The sequence below is a fragment of the Sapajus apella genome, unplaced genomic scaffold (assembly GCF_009761245.1).
Source record: "Sapajus apella isolate SASKATOON/1434 unplaced genomic scaffold, GSC_monkey_1.0 scaffold90, whole genome shotgun sequence".
Classification (NCBI taxonomy): Eukaryota; Metazoa; Chordata; class Mammalia; order Primates; family Cebidae; genus Sapajus; species Sapajus apella.
The window spans coordinates 3,372,497-3,392,679 of record NW_022437030.1 but is presented as its reverse complement, the minus strand read 5'-3'; the positions used below and the strand labels follow the sequence as shown (position 1 = coordinate 3,392,679).

The window sequence follows — 20,183 nt, the reverse complement described above, 5'->3', positions numbered from 1 at the left end:
GGTTTCTCCATGTTCACCAGGCTGGTCTTGAACTCCTGACTGCAAGAGATCTACCTGCCTTGGCCTCCCAAAGCGCTGGGATTACAGGTGTGAGCCACCTCAGACAGCCAGTGCTGGTTGTTTTGTTTGCTTGTTTTTTGTTTTGTTTTTGAGACAGTCTGGCTGGAGTGCAGTGGTACATCTTGGCTCACTGCAACCTCCATCTCCCAGGTTCAAGAGATTCTCTCATGCCTCAACCTCCTGAGTAGCTGGGATTACTGACATGCGCCCCCACACCAACCTAATTTTTGTATTTTTAGTACAGACAGAGTTTTGCCATGTTGACAAAGCTGGTCTCGAACTCCTGATCTTAGGTGATCCACCTGCCTCAGCCTCCCAAAGTGCTGGGACTACACATGAGCCACCAATGCCCAGCCCAGTGCTGGTATTTTTAAAAGCAAAAACAAATTGATTCACAAAGAATCCATTACACATACAACAAAAACATAATGTGTAAAAACCTAGACTAACTTTTACAAGGTCCTATATTTTTTCCAAAATTAACAAATAAAAAAATAAACTCTGGGCTAGACGAAGTGGCTCAGGCCTATAATCAGCATGTTGGAGGGCTGAGGGCTGGAAAATTGATTGCCTGAGGCCACGAGTTCAAGACCAGCCTGGGTAACAGGGCGAGACCCTGCCTCTACAAAAAGTTTTTTAATTAGCAGGGTGTGGTGGTGTGCGCCTATAGTCCCAGCTACTCAGAAGGCTGAGGCAAGAGGATTGCTTGAGCCTGGGAGAAGCTACGGCTGCAGTGAGCCATGTTTATGCCATTGTACTCCAGCCTGAGCAACAGAGTGAGACCCTGTCTCAAAAAATAAAAAATAAAAAAACCCACAAAAATAAAGCAAAAGGCAAGTATTCAAAATAGACAGAGAACTCACAGTACTCAACAATAAGAAAATAAACAACCCATTTTTCAAAATGGGCAGAAGACCTAAACGAAGAACTCACTAAAGAAGATACATAGATGACAAGTAAACATATTAAAAAGATGCTCAATGTCATGTATCACTGAGGAACTGGAAATTAAAACAAGTGGGACAGCATTATATACCTAATAGAATGACCAGAATCTAGAACACTGACAACACCAAATGCTGGTGAGGATGCACAACAACAGAGACTCTTATTTATGGCTGGCAGGAATGCAAAATGGCGTGGCCACTTTGAAAGACATTTTCTTTTTTCTTCTACTTATTTATTTACTTAGTTTTGCTTCCTCACCCTCTGACTCATCTCTTTTTCTTTTCTCTGTTTTGTTTTTAAGTCAGGGTCTTGCTTTGTCACCCAGGCTGCAGTGCAGTGGTGTGATCACAGTTCACTGCCACCTCCAGGTCCTGGGCTCAAGCGATCCTCCCACCTCAGTCTCCCAAGCAGTTAGGGCTACAGGCACATATGACCACACCCAACTAATTTTTCAATTTTCTGTAGAGATGAGGTCTTGCTATGTTGCCCAGGCTAATCTCGAACTCCTGGCTTCAAGGGATCCTCTTGTCTCAGCCCCGCACTGTGCTAGGGTTACAGGCATGAGCCCCCACACCCAGCTGGCAGTTTCTTAGAAAACTAAACATACTCTTACCATACAATCCAGCAATTGTTCATACACAAACCTACACCAAATATTTATAGCAGCTTTATTCATAATTGTCAGACCGGGCACAGTGTATACCTATAATCCCAGTTACCCAGGAGGCTGAGGAGAGGGGTTCACTTGAGCCCAGGTGTTCATGAGACCAGTAAGGAAAATACAATGACACCCTGTCTCAAAACATTTTTGAAAACTATCAAAACCTGGAAGCAACCAAATGACCTTCACTAGGTGAATGGATCAACTGTGGTACATCCATACAATGGAATGTTATTCAGGACTAAAAAGAAATGAGCTATCAATCCAGGAAAAGATTTGCAGGAATTTAAAATGCATATTACTAGATAAAAGAAGTCAATCTGAAAAGACTACATGCTGTATGATTCCAAGGGCATGACATTCTGGGAAAGGCAAAACTATGGAGACAGAAAATAGATCAGTGTTTGCCAGGGGCTGAGGGAAGGGATAAATTAATAGGTGAAGCACAAGATTTTTAGAGCACAAATTGTGTCCAGAACCCTTTATTGAATGTTCCATCCCTTTCTCAGTGACTGAGTACATGCTGTTCCAGTCTGCCCAACGGACTGTCCCCTTACAACTCCCCTCACCCCCCACAGTAATTCTATCACCCTACACTTTCCTTGGGAAACAATTCCTATCCCTAAATTCCATGTGATTCTGGTGAGGCTGCACTGCAAAGCCAGCTGGCAGTTCAGGGCAGGAAGATCCATGGGTAGCCCCCAGTTAGTGTAGCATCCCCATGGTCATGGGCCAAGGATGGGCACATGGCCACAGCAGCCCACGTGGTATCTTCCTTAGGACTTTACGCACTGACTCTAAGGAAGGTCACTTCCCTCTTTGATCTCAAACTGTAAAAATAGAAGCCTGGAAGTATCAAAAACCATACCTCCTTTCCTCTGGCTGCACAAAGGAAGCTATCTGCAACAGGAGAAAATGGAGCCAACCCCAAAAAATATCAAAGTCAGGGAGAAATAGGCACTGAGCTTTCTCTGGAGTCACTAAAGCAAATACCACCTTTGCTTAAGCAATTATGAGTTTATTTACCTTGCACCTGAAAGACTCCTGATTCATACACAAAGCCTTTGATTATATACTCTCATCATAGTTGGGTCAGGTCTTAAGTGTTCTTTTCACATCTATGGCTATTTCTGTCTATTTGAGGGCTCAGATTACCCTTTAAAATTCACGTATAAATCTATAAGTAGTTGATAGTACAAAACCAATTATCTTCCAAACTCATCTTTAGTTTTCAAAATGTTGTTGGATGTTCTTGCCTGTGTTGTTTTCAGCTTTGTTGAATCTGTGGTCTCTGTCTCAACTACAACTGAGAAAGCGTTTCTCTGCATTGCCTTATATGTTATTTGTGTTTTTCTCTTCATTGCCTTGTATATTATTTGAGGATAATAAAAATCTATAGATATACCTATTGTATACTCATAATATTTTAAAGAAATCTATAGAATTACAGGGTTTTTTTATAGAGACGAGGTTTCACCGTGACCTCAAGTGATCCGCCGGCCTTGGCCTCCCAAAGTGCTGGGATTACAAGCGTGAGCCACCACGCCCAGCCTAAAATTATAGTTTTTAGAAGCACTATGGTAACAACTGTTTCCTCAACATCCTCCACAATCTCACCCCAGTTCATGTCAAAAGGTCAATTACGAAAGTCATACTTGCTTGACAACTTGTTGGCCTCCGCCTCCTGGGTTCAGGCAATTCTCCTGACTCAGCCTCCCGAGTAGCTGGGATTACAGACACAGGCCCAGCTAATTTTTGTATTTTTAGTAGAGACGGTGTTTCACCATGTTGGCCAGACTGTTCTTGAACTCCTGACCCCAGTGATCTGTCCACCATGGCCTCCCAAAGTGCTGGGATTACAGGCATGAGCCACCATGCCTAGACTATTAATGATATTTTTGAAAGCTTGGTGTAGCTGCTACGTGTTTAGTTACATATTTAAATTTGGGCTGGGCATGGTGCTTCATGCCTATAATCCCAACACTTTGGGAGGCTGAAGCAGGAGGGTCGCTTGAGCCCAGGAGCTGAAGACCAGCCTGGGCAACATATCAAGAGAGCATCTCTACAAAAAATTAAAAAATAAATAAGTAATATTAAATATATTTTAAAAGTAGCCACTAGGATGACTATTCTATCAAAAAAAAAATACTAAGTGTTAGCAAGGATGTGAAGAAATTAGAGCCCTTGTACACTGCTGGTGGGAAAGTACAATGGTACAGCTGTGTGAAAAACAGTATGACAGTTCTTCAAAAAAGCCAGACACAGAATTACCATACAATCCAGCAATTCCACCTCTGGGTATATATTCAAAGAATAGATAGCAGAGATGCAAATAGATACTTATACAGCTATAGCAGTATGATTCAAGATAGCCAATAGGTAGAAGCAACCCAAATGTCCAATGATGGATAGATGGAGAAACAAACTGTGATATATACATATAATGGAATATTACTCAATCTTAAATAGGAAAGAAATTCTATATACGCTACAAAATAGATGAACCTTGAAGACATTAAGCTAATGAAATAAGCTGGTCACAAAAGGATAAATACTGGTTGATTTCACTTATGTGAGGTACCCAGAGTAGTAAAATCTCCGTCAGAAAGATAGAAGTGTAGAATGGTGGCTGCCAGGGGCTGTAGGAAGGGGAGAATTAAGAGTTCGTGTTTAATGTTTCAATTGGAGGAGATGAAAACTTTCTGGAGACAGATGGTGGTGATAATTGCACAATAATGTGAATGTATTTAATGCCACTGATTTGCACACTAAAAATGGTTAAGATAGTAAGTTGTATGCTATATGTATTTTACTACAATGTTTTAAAATGTAGCTACCCCAAAGAGTTGTCATTAATGAAATGTGGTATGTCCATACAATGGACATAAAAAAGAACAAACTACTGAAACACTGCAACATGAATGAACCTTGAAAATATTATGCTTAGTAAAAAGCAGTCAGACACAAATGATATGATTCCATTTATATGCAATATGCAGAAGAGACAAATCTATACAGACATAAAGAAGATTATTGGGCCACAAGGACTAAATGTTCAACAGGTATAGGGTATCCACTTGGGGCTAAAATGTTCTGAAACTATACAGCAACAGTGGTTGCACAACACTGGGACTGTACTTACTTAATGTCACTGAACTGTACCAATTAAAATGGTCACAGGTAAATGTTAGGTTTTATGTTTTAGGCATATTCAAAAATGCACTGTTGTTTAAAAAAAAAAATCCAACAGCTTATATAGATATCATGTAGCTAATCAGCAGAGATACATCACTGAAGAACTAAGTATTATACTATGGTATAATATCAATCCTAGCAATGTTATTTCATATAAATGCCCTAGTCTGTGAAAACAAATACCAAAAATATTATTTTCTTTCTTTTTTGGAAACAGAATCTCACTCTGTTGCCTAAGCTGAAGTACAGTGGCACAATCTCGGCTCACTGCAATCTCTCCTTCCCGAGTTCAAGCGATTCTCCTGCCTCAGTCTCCTGAGTAGCTAGGATTACAAGCATGCACCACCACACTTGGCTAATTTTGCATTTTTAGTAGAGACAGGGTTTCACCATGTTGGCCAGGATGGTCTCGAACTTCTGACCTCAAGTGATCTACCCACCTTGGCCTCCCCAAAGTGCTGGGATTACAAGCATGAGCTACCACACTTGTCCAAAAATACTACTTTCTTAATAAATATAGTTGTTTTTTTTATGCAAATGTAGAAAACCATTATATTATTATAGAAATACTGAATCACATCGTGGAATGATTAGGGCACTACTTCATGTTATGCACCGAAGATAAATAACAGGTGTTATATACAGAGGAGTTTACACTAACAAGGAATGCGCCACATGCTGGGACATTTCAGAGAAAATAGAGGGGATATCCTCATGGAGACAGCCCAGGGCCTCAGTTCATGTTTTAGTCATTAGCCCCCAGACCTGTCTGGAAAGTTGGGAGGTTCTTTCCTAAAAATAAAAAAATTAAAAAAATTAAAAAAAATTAAAAATTAAGGAAGTTATCTTCCAGTAGAAACAAGTGCCAAAAGCATTTATAATCAAAGGAACATGAAGGTTCTTTCCTTACAGCTTTATCTTGCCATAACGCACTTGTAATATTTTAAAATCAAACTGGCACAGTCTCACACTTTAAATAGGGACAACTCAGTTGAGAATTTAACAGTGAGAAGACAAGGTACTCTAGGGTCACATAAACCACATAAAACAAACTAATGTGGTAAAAGCCAACCTGACAGAATTTTGACAGCAAAATTATTTTTAAATACAAACATCATATCTCTAAGATTAAGAATATAAGCGTTTATTTTGTTTGTATTCAATGGAAACAGCTTTCTTATAAGCAATAAGAAAAGTGGAAGTTACAATGGAATTAAGGAAAAGATATGGATCACCAGCTAAATTAAGAAATCCTAAGATTTCTAGATCTACCATGTAGGGAAACAGAGGCAAGAGAGTAGACAACAGTGAGATGCCCTATAAATGGTTACTAGGGGAAAAGGGAGGGTGGGGAGCAGAACAAGCTCTGCCTGCCAAACTAGAAATGTCAGCACGTATCTTGTTTTGCTTTTTAAAAACCCAGGGTATCAGGGTCTTGCTATGTTGCCCAGGCTGGAGCACAGTGGCTATTCACAGGCACAATCACAGCTCACTATAGTCCTCGAACTACTGTGGTCAAGCAATATTCCTGCCTTAGCCTCCCTAGTAGCTGGGAATACAGGTGCCGGCCACAGTACCCAAGTTGTTTAAAATTGGGTGAAAAAATTAAATGTACGAGCAGGATAGGGAACAAAGCAATGTTTCGTAACATCTTGAACTGGGTCTGCTAACACTTCTCCAGGTCTATACATTCTCTATGAGAATTTTTAAACAGCGTGTTTTCATTTCAAGATTACACTAAAACATTAGCATAAGCTGTTCTGGATCACTGAGAAGCTTCCCTGGAAACACAGAGCTGCCCAGGGATTTCGCAGTCAACATATGCTGTTGTATTTACCATCAGGCTAAGGACAAACAATTGGATTTTAACTGGTTTGTACTAACAATCAAGAACAGAGTAAGATCTGATCCTTGTGTAATATACATGCCAAGCGAAGGGCAGAGAATACCCCTCCTAGATTTTGCAGTTGTCAGGGACAAGTGATGAGGGAACTAAGTTACCTCATGGCAAGGTAATAAAAGCCATTCCCAAAGCCTCCAAATCTGCCACAGCAACAATACCATATTCACAATGAGAGGAGCAATTGGAATAAAGATTATCTGCTCCATAAAAGTAATTTTAATTTTATTGATTTTTGTCATTTTATCTGTCTTTAATTTGTAAGCTTATTTTCTTTTTCTAATCTGTAAGCAGACCAGGTGTAGTGGCTCACACCTGTCTTCCCAACACTTTAGGCCAAGGTTAGAACTGCTTGAGCCCAGGAGTTCAAGACCAGCGAGTAAGGTACTGTCTCAATTAAAAAAAAAAAAAAAGAAAGAAAAGAAAAGAAAGATGAAAAGAAAGAAAAGAATGCATACAAGTTTAAAATTTTTGTGTGTCAGGGGCATTTTTTCTTCTTTTTTTAAATATAGAAATAGAGTCTTGCTACTATATTGCCCAGGCTGGTCTCAAACTCCTGGGGCTCAAGTTATCCTTCCACCTTGACCTCCCAAAGTGTGGCAATTACAAAAATAAGCCACCGTGCCCAGCCTTATGACCGTACCTGGCCTTAACCTTGTGATGTTACATTCTCAAGTAACATTATAATGAATATAACTTCAGCTAGCGTACCAAGACCATTCAGTTGAGAAAAGATAGTCTTTTCAACAAATATTGATGGGAAAACTGGATATCTATATGCAAAAGACTCAAGTTTGACTTTTTTTTTTTTTTTTTTTTGGAGATGGAGTCTTGCTCCATTGCCCAGGCTGGAGTGGGAGTGCAGTGCTACAATCTTGGCTCACTGCAACCTCTGCCTCCTGGGTTCAAGTGATTCTCCTGCCTCAGTCTCCTGAGTAGCTGGAACTGCAAGCATGCACCACCATGCCTGGCTAATTTTTGTATTTTCAGAAGAGACAGGGTTTTGCCATGTTGGCCAGGCTAGTCTCAAACTCCTGACCTCAGGTGATCCACCCACCTCAGCCTCCCAAAGTGGTGGGATTACAGGCATGGGCCACTACACCCTGGGCCTCAAGTTTGACTCTTAAACTGTATATAAAAATTAACTCAAAATGGATCAAAAACCTAAACTTAGGAGCTAAAACTATAAAACTGTGGAAAGAAAACAGAGCGAAAGCTATCTGACATTGCATTTGGCAATGGTCTCTCAAATATGACACTAAATGTACAGGTAACAAAAGAAAAAATATCCTTCAAAATTGAAAGCTTTTGTGCATCAAAGGACACTATCAAGAGAGTAAAGGTCAGGCACAGTGGCTTAAACCTATCATCTCAGCACTTTGAGAAGCTGAGGTAGGAGGATTTCTTGAAGCCAGGAGTTCAAGATGAGTCTGGGGAACAAGGTGAGACACTGTCCCTTCAAAAAATGAAAAATAAATAAAAATTTAAAAATTGACAGGGTGCAGTGGACCACACCTATAATCCTAGCAGTTCTGGAGGCTAAGGCAGGCGAACACTTGAGTTAAGGCAAGATGGCACGACCGCTCTCCAGCCTGGGCAAAAAAGTGAGACTCAACTCAAAAAAAAAAAAAAAAAAAAAGTGCAAAGGATGTGATAAAGAGAGATCGGAGCCCTTGAACTTTGCCTACCGGAAGGGAAAATAATTTAGCTGTGGTGGAAAAGTCTGGCCATCCTTCAAAGAGTTAAACATAGAATTCCCATATGATCCAGCAATTCCACTCCTAGGTATAGAACCAAAGGAACCGAAATCAGAGATTCAAACGAGTATTTGGTCACCAGTGTTCGTACCAGCATTATTCACAATAATTAAAGGTGGAAACAATCCAAATGTCCGTTGAGGTTGAATGAAAAAACAAAATGTGGTATATACAAACAATGCAATATTAATTATCTCTAAAAGAATTAAAGTGATACAAGTGACCACATGGATGAAGCTTGGAATCGGCCTGCTAGATGAAGAAAGACAGAAACACAATTAAAGCATTGCAAAAGAAAAAAAGTCAGAAAACAAAACAACAAATATGTAGGATTCCACTTAGATGGAACAGACAAATTGATGGAGACAGATAGATAGTAGGATGGTGGTTGCCAGCATCTGTTTGCAGGGTTGGAGTGAGAAACTATTGTTTAATGAGTACAGAGTTTCTGTTTAGGATGATGAAAAGTTCTGGCAATGGTCAATGGTGATGGTTGTACAACACTGTGAATGTACTTAATGCCGCTGAATTGTATACTTAAAAATGGCTAAAATGGTAAATTTTATCTTATGTGTATTTTATAGTTAAGTTAATACTGGATATCTGTAAAAATGTTTTATGCAGAACTTAATTTGAGAAACAGAACTACAGAATTAAGTTACACCATTTATGTAATGTTTAAAAACACAGACAACGGTGTACCAATTGATGTAAGCATAGGTGAGAGCACAAAAGTGCGGATGGAAAGGGCACACATTTGCCTCTGAGGACTGGTTACCTCTGGGGAAGTGGGGGTGGAGGGAGAGTGAGACTTACGTCAAGGGTCTGCAGGAAATCTGAGTAGTTGCATTCCCTAAGGTGAGAGAGAGGGAGGCAGGGAAGGAAAGAGGTAAAAAGGAACTCAAATGTGTTAAATCCCAGTGGTAGGTAACCAAAGGTTCAATATGTTACTCTGTATCCTCTTCACGTTTAAATAATGAGAAAAACAAACTCTGAAATCACTAAAAATGAAAGGTTTATACAATGAGGAAGCATGTAAATTCAAACTTCCCTCAGCCATCTTACACAGTGAATGAACAGACGATCCACTGACATGGAACAGTGTTCCAGAACTTAGCATAAAGACCGACTTGAACTTTCCTTCCCTCCTCTCTTTTCACAGGTCTAAGATGTCATGATCAGACAACTGGAGTTGCCAATCACCAGTAACTAGCCAGACTTATCTCTCACTTCAAGACTATAATTGGTCCTACACTTTTTACTTGCCTCCAAAACTGCAAGTTAAGTAAGCATGAATTCACCTTAGAAGTAAGGTAAAAGCTGTGGCATTTCTCTCAATATACAAGTATATTCCTACTAAGCTAGTAATACAGAATAAGATTGGTTCATGATTTACTTACTGCAAGTAACTGAAAATTGTCATTAGTAAGATACAGAAATTCCCACAAAAACCAGGAACTTGGAAACAAACTACAACTTGGAGCTTGCTTTTTTGCTAGTCATACCAAGACCACACAAAGAGTATCAGGGTGGAAATAACCCTAGCGCGTCTCTCTCTCTCTGTCTTTCGCCTGCGCAATTAGGTCTTTTATTTTTCTTTTTAGGCAAAGCATTATTTCCATGATAGTACAGGGAATGTGAGAACACAACAGGCTCAATTCATACTCAGAACCAAAAGCAGGACTATTCCTAGATAATGACCCAAGAGAACTGAAAATGTATGCTCACACAAAAATTCCAGCATGATACTCAGGAGCCTGAGGCACAAGAATCATCTGAGCCCAGGAAGCAGAGGCTGCAGTGCGCCGAGAATGCACCACTGCACTCCAGCCTGGGTAACAGAGTGAGACTGCCCTCTGCCTTCCCACCCAAAAAACAAAAAAACACCTCAAGCATGAACATTTATGGCAGCACTATTCATAATAGTCAATGGAAAACAACCTGAATATCCATCAACTGATGAATAATAAGCAAAACATGGTATAACCATACAATGGAATATTACCCAGCCAAATAAAGGATAAAGTAATGATACATGTTACAACACAGATGGACCTGGAAGACATTATTTTAAGTGAAAAAAGGCAGACATCAAAAGCCATTAATTTTGGCCTTCCAAAATTAATGTATTGTACTATTGTATTGTACATTCCATTAATGAAATATCCCAAACAGTCAAATCCATGAAGACAAAAAGTACACTGATGGTTGCCTGGTGCTGGGAGATTTGGGGAGAAATGAGGAGGAACTGCTAATGAATACAAAGTTCCTTTTTGGATTGATGAAAATGTTCTACAACTTATTCTGGTGATGGTTGCACAACTCTATGTATACACTGAAACCTAAAAAATAAAATTCACCCACTTTAAATGGGTGAATTATATCTCAATGCTGTTTAAAAAAAAAAAAAAAAAAAAAAGAGGCAGGACAAGCTGCCATTACAGCCATTAAATAGATTATTGTGCCTAAGCTTCTACTTTGTACATGCTACCACAAAGCAAAAAAAGAGGGCTGGGAGACCCCAAGTCAATAAAAAAAAAGACTTACATGTTATAAAAATGGATGACCTACACAAACCCAAAACACAACTTCGTATTTTAGTTAACAGGCAAATTGTTCACCTTTATGAATACTGAAAACATCTGCAGACCACATTATATCAGGATCCACAAGGGATCTAGGAATCCCAGGGTCACTGCTCAAAGAATTAAAAAAGTTTTTAATGTATTAGGTTGGCGCAAAACAAATTGCAGTTTTGCATTGCTGGAATTTGCTGTTTGATACTGGAATACATTCTTAAATGTGGTTATCTTACACATCATTTTAATGTGCAATTCTTGCTTTGTAATTTTTTTCTAGTGACTTATTACTTGCTGTTTATGTTTATTTTAGACTATGGAAATGATCTTATTCAAGTTCAAAATGGGTCATAAAGCAGTGGAGACAACTCACAACATCAACAACGCATTCGACCCAGGAACTGCTCATGAACCTACAGTGCAGTGGTAGTTCAAGAAGTTTTGCAAAGGAGACAAGAGCCTTGAAGATGAGAAGTATAGTGGCTGGCCACTGGAAGTTGACCAACTGAGAGCAATCACTGATTACAACTACACGAGTCCTGCTGCTGAAGAACTCAACGTTGACAATTCTATGCTCATTGGGCATTTGAAGCAAATTGGAAAGGCAAAAAAGCCCAGTAAGTAGGAGCTTCATAAGCTGAGCAAAAATCAAAAAAAGTCATTCTGAAGTGTCTTCTCATTCTATGTGACAACAATGAACCACTGCTCAATTGGATTGTGACACGTGATAAAAAGTAGATTTTATATGACAACTGGCGACAACTAGCTCAGTGGCTAAACTGAGAAGAGGCTCCAAAGCACTTCCCAAAGCCAAATTTGCAACAAAAAAAGGTCATGGACACTGTTTGGTGGTCTGCTGCTGGTCTGATCCACTACAGTTTTCTGAATTCCGGCAAAACCATGACATCTGAGAAGTATGCTCAGCAAATCAATGAGATGCACTGAAAACTGCAACACCTGCAGCTGGCCTTGGTCAACAGAAAGGGTCCAATCCTTCTCCATGACAACACTCTGTCACATGTCACATAAACAACGCTTCAAAAGTTGAATTAAAATGGGCTACGAAATTTTGCCTCATCCACCATATTCATCGGACCTCTTATCAACCGACTACCACTTCTTCAAACATCTCGACAAGTTTTTGTAGGGAAAACACTTCCACAACCAGGATGCAACAGATGTGTTCCACAAGAGTTCCTTGAATCCTGAAGCACAGATTTTTATGCTACAGGAGGCAACAAACTTATTTCTTGTTGGCAAAAATGTGTTGATTGTAAAGGTTCCTATTTTGATTAATAAAGACATGTTTGAGCCTAGTTATAATGATTTAAAATTCACAGTCCAAAACCATACAGGTATTAATCGGCTTATGACCTATGCAACTTACGACCATTCGACTTTACGACCACAATCGCTAGCCACGACTGCTCCGCATCTGGCAGCGCAAACTTTGCCCAGCTGGGCGTACGACAGTGCAGACCAGCTTCCGGCAGCACTACCATCTCCGCGTGCACCATTTCAACTGTTATCCCTGACTCGGTACAGCGGTTTGTGTTTTGTGTCTTGGATATTTTTCATCAAACCCCTCCCAATAAACTTCTTATACATTTCGAAGCAATGGACCCAAACATCGAACGATTTGCAAGGATTGAACTGATGGCGCACAAGGTGTTTCGTCCGTATGGTGAAATTTATGAAGGAAAAAAGAAACATACAATTCAGACAAAGCTCACCATGTTTATGAAAAAGCCAACTTCAGCAACCCCAACTGCTGCCTCAGATGACGACATCAACGATCCGCAGCCAAGCACCAGCGGCCAATAAAATGTTTCGTACATGTTTATATATTTTGATATGTTTTGCAGTTGGGAAAATGTTTCCTATGGTATTATTTACATCTGTATTTTGTATTTTTGTATGCACCTCTATTTTGTAATTTTGTATGTTTTGCAAATATTAAACCAGTTGTACTGGTAATGCAGTGTTTTACTTAAACCTGACGAATGTAAAAATAAGAAACAAAATGGTGTAGATGATACAAATGGCATAAAATGAACAAAGAAAATTATGATATATAACAATAATGAAAGAAAATTATGATAAAATATGACTTAAAGATTTTTATAACATCATTTCACAGTACTGTACATATAGCCTACTCAACTTACGACCAAATCGTGTTACGACCGGTCTGTCGGAACCAATCGTGGTCGTAAGTTGAGCACTAGCTGTAATTACTTTTGCATCAAGCTAAGAAGATCTCATCCTGGAGTCCCAATCTCTTCTCCACAGTTCACTAGAGAGTCGACAAATCTGCATTCGCCCAGTTCAGCTCCCTTGCAGGCTTTGCTGCTTTCACAGGATCATCTTCAAGAATTCACACAAGGTCAAAATATCCTTTTCACCATGAATTTCCTTATCAATAAGCACATGTTACATGTCCTTAAATCTACCCTAACACGGAGTTCTGTCTCACTTTATGGAAAGTTACATAGATCTACACATTTTTTGTTTGTTTTTTTGAGATGGAGTTTCGCTCCTTTTGCCCAGGCTGGAGTGCAATGGCACCATCTCAGCTCACTGCAACCTCTACCTCTCAGGTTCAAGTGATTCTCCTGCCTCAGCCTCCTGAGTAGCTGGGATTACAGGCACCTGCCACCATGCCCGGCTAATTTTCTATTTTTAGTAGAGACGAAGTTTCACCACATTGGTCAGGCTGGTCTCAAACTCCCGACTTCGGGTATCTGCCTGCCTCGGCCTCCCAAAGTGCTGGGATTAAAGGCATGAGCTACTGCGCCAGACCAAATCGGTACAATTCTTTTGCAGATGCTTCTTCACCGGAAGACACATATGCCCATTTCTGGAACTGCTGAATCCCTCAACTTATCCAGTTCCTGTATATGTGATCTTCTGGCCAAAGACAATTTTCTAATTCAATGGTGCTAAGTACACTATTACTTCACTTTCAGATAAGAAAGTGATTAATAAAACAGGAACTCAAAGTACTGTAAAAATAAGAATACCAAAAAAAGAGGTTTTTAAGTGACTAAGTACAACAAGAAATACAGAAAGATTAGCACATTCAAATCATGACAACACAGCCAACACAGTCATACATCTCAAAACATACGCACACACTGCAACAAACACACCAGGCAAAAAGCCCACAACCGCTACAGAAAAATAATAAAAGAGAGCCGGGTATGGTGCTGCACACCTATAATACCAGCTACTCCCAAGGCTGAGGCAGAAGGATTGCAATGAGCCCAGCAGTTTGAGACCAGCCTAGGTAACTTAACAAGAACCCATCTCAAAAAAAAAAAAAAGTAAAATGATAAGTTACTGTACTTGGGAGACCTTAAGTGTTAAAGATTTTCCTCATTCACTGTTAAACCTCACATCTTTCTGGCAACATACAAGAATCTCAGCAATCTTATTTTGAGGAACACGGAAATACTAGCTGAAAAATAAATAACACTTTGTGTAAGTATGCTTCTAGCACTTTATTTACAATAGAAAATAAGAAGCAATGTAGATGTCCAAGAGTAAGAGAATGCTTAAGTAAACCTTGGCATGTTCATACAGGAAAATGTATTAAAAAAAAAAAAAGCTATATATGTCAACTATATAAATACATGGAAAAGACCATGTAAAATGTAAACTAGAAGACAGATTAAGACCTTTCATGTTGACAAAAATTATTTTTCACAACAGATCTTTTACAATGACATAATACTGTGAGCTTACGGGGACTAACAAATAGTTGATACTTTATAATGAAGAAGTGTTTTGAAATTCTAGGCATTTGGGGTTAACATACTCAAGCTGAACAAATGTAGGAGAAAAAATATTAAATATACAACCTACAGTTTCTAACACTGACATAAAATACCAAAGAAAATGCAGAAGACATCAAATTAAGTTTTCTCTTGATGATTTTTTTTTCTTTTTTTTTTCTTTTTTTTTGAGACAGGGTTTCACTCTGTCACCCAGGCTAGAGTGCAGTAGCGTGGTCTGAGCTCACTGTAACCTCTGCCTCCCAGGCTCAAGCGATTCTCCCGTCTCAGCCTCCCTAGTAGCTGGGATCACATGCACGTACCACCACATCCAGCTAATTTTTGTACTTTTGGTAGAGACAGGGTTTCACCATGTTCCCCAGGCTGGTCTGGAACTTCTGAGCTCAAGCGATCTGCTTACCTCGGCCTCCTAAAGTGCTGAGATTAGAGGTGGGAGCCACCAACCATGCCTGGCCTCTCTTGATGATTCTTGATGTTTTGACACAATTATTCTGGTTACTATCACCTGGTAATCATCTTTACATCACTAACCTAATCCAGCATTTTTAATAAAACGTTTCCAAGCCAGCACACAGCACAGAAGCACTGGGCATAATTCTGAGTACACATCTCATCTCCATCACCTCTGCAGCACAGTTTGGCTGGAGGACAATTTAACAGGATCAATAAAACATTTAAAATGTCCACTCTCTGTCCCAGAAGCCACAGTACATGTGCATAAGGAGGCATGTGCAAGAACAATCACTGCAGCCCTGCAAATGAAAACACTGAAAACAACCTCTGTGTATCATCAGTAGGAATATGGCTTTTAAAAAGTATGGTACAGCGTGGGCATGGTGGCTCATGCCTATAATCCCAGCACTCTGGAAGGTTGAGGCAGGTAGGTTGCTTGAGCTCAGGAGTTTAAGACCAGCCTGGGCAACATGGTGAAACCCTGTCTCTATTTTAAAAAGGAAAAAAAAAAAAAAAAACCACCAAAAAAACCCCAAAAAACCACACACACACACACAAACAAAAAAAAAATAGCTGGGCATGGTGTTAAGTGCCTGTAATCCCAGCTACTCCAAGAGGCTGAGCCAGAGGTTGCAGTGAGCCGAGATCGCATCACTGCACCTCAGCCTAGGCAAACCCTAGCTCAGGAAAAAAAGCAAAAAAACAAAAGTTCAAATCAGTGAGTGCAGGAGGCTTGAATCAGACTGATAAAGGGCATTCAGGGCATACTGTTTTCTCATTTAAATCCACAAGCACACCCCCCCTGTGCTTCTCCCACAATATATTCTGCCTTGCTTAAAAACAAATCCAGTCAAAACTAAGAAAAACCCAACACTTTTGCACAAGACCAATTTTTTAAATCTTATACATAAACTCACATGATTTAATAAATATTTTTACTGTTAATCCAAAAAGAATTGTGTTACACACAATGCCTGAGCCAAACTTCACTTCATTACAATAATGTCTGCTGCCCACATAACTATTTTGAAGTTGTTTAATTCACTTGTTCTGGTTCTAATCAATACAGAAAAATTGGTGAGGGAACAAAATATTCTATTTTGAGTGTAACCTCTGAGGTCTTCCAAGCAGCTCATCTCATTCACTCTCAGACTACTCATCTCCTTTAGAGCAATGGGGTCCCTTAGACCCCACTAACCCTTCCTGAAGGATTTTGATAATTGGCCAGGTTTGGGAACCTATACTTTAATTGATCCTTTTTTTTTTCACCCAGGCTGGAGTGCAGTGCTGTGATCTCGCCTCACTGCAACCTCTGTCTCCTGAGTTAAAGTGATTCTAATGCCTCAAGCTTCCCAAGTAGCTGGGACCACCAGCGTGTGCCACCATACCCAGCTAATTTTTTGTATTTTTAGTAGAGACAGGGTTTTGCCATGTTGGCCAGGGTAGCCTTGAACTCCTAGCTTCAAGTGATCTGCCTGCCTCGGCCTCCCAAAGTGCTGGGATTACAGGTCTGAACCATTTTTTTCTTTCCTATTGCTTTGAGCAAAATACAGCAATTTTTGCTCAAATTTTTAAAAAACATGTGGCCTATTATTTTTAAAAAAACATGTGAAAACTATCACTCCCCTACAAACTTATTTAATCAGAGTACCTGAGGAGTGGGTTCTAGTCACTAATTTTTTTTTAACTTCCCCAGACTGAGAACCGCACTTAGAAACAACTGCTTTAGGAATTACCACTATCAAGCCCACTGAGCACATCATCATTATCTGCATGGTCCACATGAAACCCAATGGCATGGTAGAAGACAAGGTGAAGCACCAAGCCCTGGTTTTATTTGTTTCAACAGACTTGGGCTGATAGGACCAGATTCTAATGGCACACTAGGATACATTCCAGGCTAGGGCTAAGAAGCCCTAGCTTCAGGCAAAGATAAAGTCACTACACTAACAGAAAAACTTGGTAATGTCATTTAACTTCTCTGAGGCTCAAGTTATTAATTTTTTAAAAAAGGACTGAAGTAAATGACCTCTGATGATGCGTTGATCTCAAACACCTTGGTGATTTCTAACCATGGTGTTACAAATCAGTCAAATGAATAAGCAGAGTGCTCCTTACATGAATGCATGAATATCTTCTGCAAATATCAGATTAATCTCATATATGCAAGTTTGGGCTGATTTACATAAAAATCCTATTCCTCATCACACCATAAGAATTCTTAAGTGAATATACAAATGAAAATTAAACTGGTCACAAAGGCACCAAAGTAAATATAAACATTTGGAATAAAGTACATTTTTAAAGTAACTCTTTATAACATTTTCACTGTCAACACCATCCTGATGTTTTTTGTAATTTTTTTCCATCTACTAAAATTGCTGTATTTTGCTCAAAGCAATAGGAAAAAAAAATGCTGTAAAATAGATGTAACATAAAATGTACCATTTTAATCATTTTTAAGTGTACAGTTCAGTGGTATTAACTGAACTCACAACCCTGCAACCCTCACCACCATCTACCTCCATGACTTTTCAATCTTTTCCAAATAAAACACTCTGTACCAATTAAACATGAATTCCTCACTCCCTCCTCCCCCAGCCCCTGGCAAGCACTGTTCTAATTACTGAATTACTATTTCTATGACTCTTATACTCCAGACACCTCATATAACTGCAATCATGCAATATTTATCCTTTGGTGTCTGGCGTTTTTCATTGAGCATAATGATCTGAAGGTTCATCCATGTTACAGCAGTGTCAGAATTTTCTTATTTTTTAAGGCTGAATAATAGTAGTCCATTTTATTCATACACCACATACTGTTTATCTATTCATTGACTGATGAACACTTGGGTTGCATCATTCTGATTTTTTCTTTTAACCATCAGTAGTTATTCTGAAGTCACATACACAAAAGATGAACGAATTGTGTTCATTGACACATAAAGTTTTTTTTGTTTTGTTTTCAAGAGAGAACAAGGTTTCACTCTGTTGCCCAGGCTGGAGTGTAGTGGTGTGATCATGGCTCACTGCAGCCTCAACCTCCAGGGCTCAAGCAATCCTTCCACTTCAGCTATACACAGGTATATGCCACCACACCCAACTAATTATTTAAAAATTTGTTGTGCAGATGAGATCTCTATATGTTTTGCAAGCTGGTCTCAAACTCCTGGCCTCAAGTGATCCTCCCACTTTGGCCTCCCAAAGTGTTGGAAGTATAGTATGAGCCACTGCACCTGGCCAGCTTTTCTTTAAAAAAAGTAGACCACCCTCTGGGCCACAAAGAACATCTTAACAAATTGAAAAGAATAGAAAGCATACAAAGTAGATCTCAGACCACATGTAATTAAAATAGAAAACAGTAGCAAAAAGATAGCTGGAAAATCCCAAAATACATACTTGGAGATTAAACAACACATTTCTAAATAACAGATGGGTCAAAGAAGTCTCAAGAGATATTTGTGGCCGAATGAAAATGAAAATATGACTTATCAAAATTTGTGTGATATAGAGAAAGCAGTGCTTAGAGGAAATTGTACAGAATTAACTGTAAACATTAGAAGATCTAAAAATCAATAATCTCAGTTTTTACTCAGAAACTTAATTTTCTAGGAAGGAAACTAAAAAAACTTAAATCCAAAATGAGCAGAAGAAAACTAATTGGAGCAGAAATCAATTAAATTGAAAACAAAATTAACAGAGAAAAATCAGTGAAGCCAAAAGCTGGTTCTTGGAAAAGATGAATGAAATTGATAAGCTTCTAGCCAATTAACAAAGAAAAAAACGGCAAAGACACAAACTACTAACATAAAAAATGAAAAAGGGCCATCTTTACTGATCCTATGGACACTGAAAGGGTAACAAAGAAATATTATGAAGGACTCTAATCCCACAAATTTGATTAACCTAGATGAAATGGAATAATTTCTTGAGAGACACAATGTACTAAAACTTACCAAGAAGGAAAGACAATGTAAATGCACCTTTATCTATTAAGGAAAATGACTTAATAATCAATAATCTTCTAAAGCAAAAGGCACCAGGCCCAGATGGGCTTGATAGTGAATTCTGCCCAACTGTTAAGTTAGATATTATTTCAGGCCAGGAGTGGTGACTCATGCCTCTAATCCCAGTACTTTGGGAGCTGGAAGGAGGCAGATCACCTGAGATCAGGAGTTCAAGACCAGCCTGGCCAACATGGTGAAACCCCATCTCTACTAAAAATACAAAAATTAGCCAGGCACGATGGTGCATGCCTGTAATTCCGGCTACTCAAGAGACTGAGGTAGGAGAATCACTTGAACCTGGGAGGCAGAGGCTGCAGTGAGCCAAGATTGTGCCACTACACTCCAGCCTGGGTGACAGAGCAAGACTCCATCTCAAAAAAAAAAAAAAAAAAAAAAAAAAAAAAAAAAAAAAAAAAATTACATATTATCTCAATTCTCTACAATCTCTTTCAGAAACAGAAGCGGAGGAAATATTCCCTAACCTATTCTATGAGGCCACCATTACCCTAAACCAGGCAGAGAAAAAAAAACAAAACTACAGAGTAATACCTCTCATGAACACAGATACACAATGCTAAACAAAATACTAGCAAACCAAATCTAACAGTGTACTTAAAGCATTAAAGGCATATATGCGAGAGGGGACAGTGGGGGAAAAAAAGGCATATATGGTTGATGCTTGAATAACACAGGTTGGATCTGTATGGGTCCATTTATATGTGGATTTTTTTTCAACCAAACTTGGGTTAAAAATACACTTGTAGGCTGGGTGTGGTAGCTTATGCCTGTAATCCCAGCACTTTGGGAGGTCAAGGCAGGTAGAT

At 39.2% G+C, this 20,183-nt stretch overlaps 1 protein-coding gene across 3 annotated transcripts in view; it reads right to left on the bottom strand.

Annotated features, from left to right (window-relative positions):
• The window catches only part of TENT4B (terminal nucleotidyltransferase 4B), a 76,874-nt gene that overhangs the window by 34,120 nt on the left and 22,571 nt on the right, over nt 1-20,183 (bottom strand). The window lies entirely within an intron of this gene.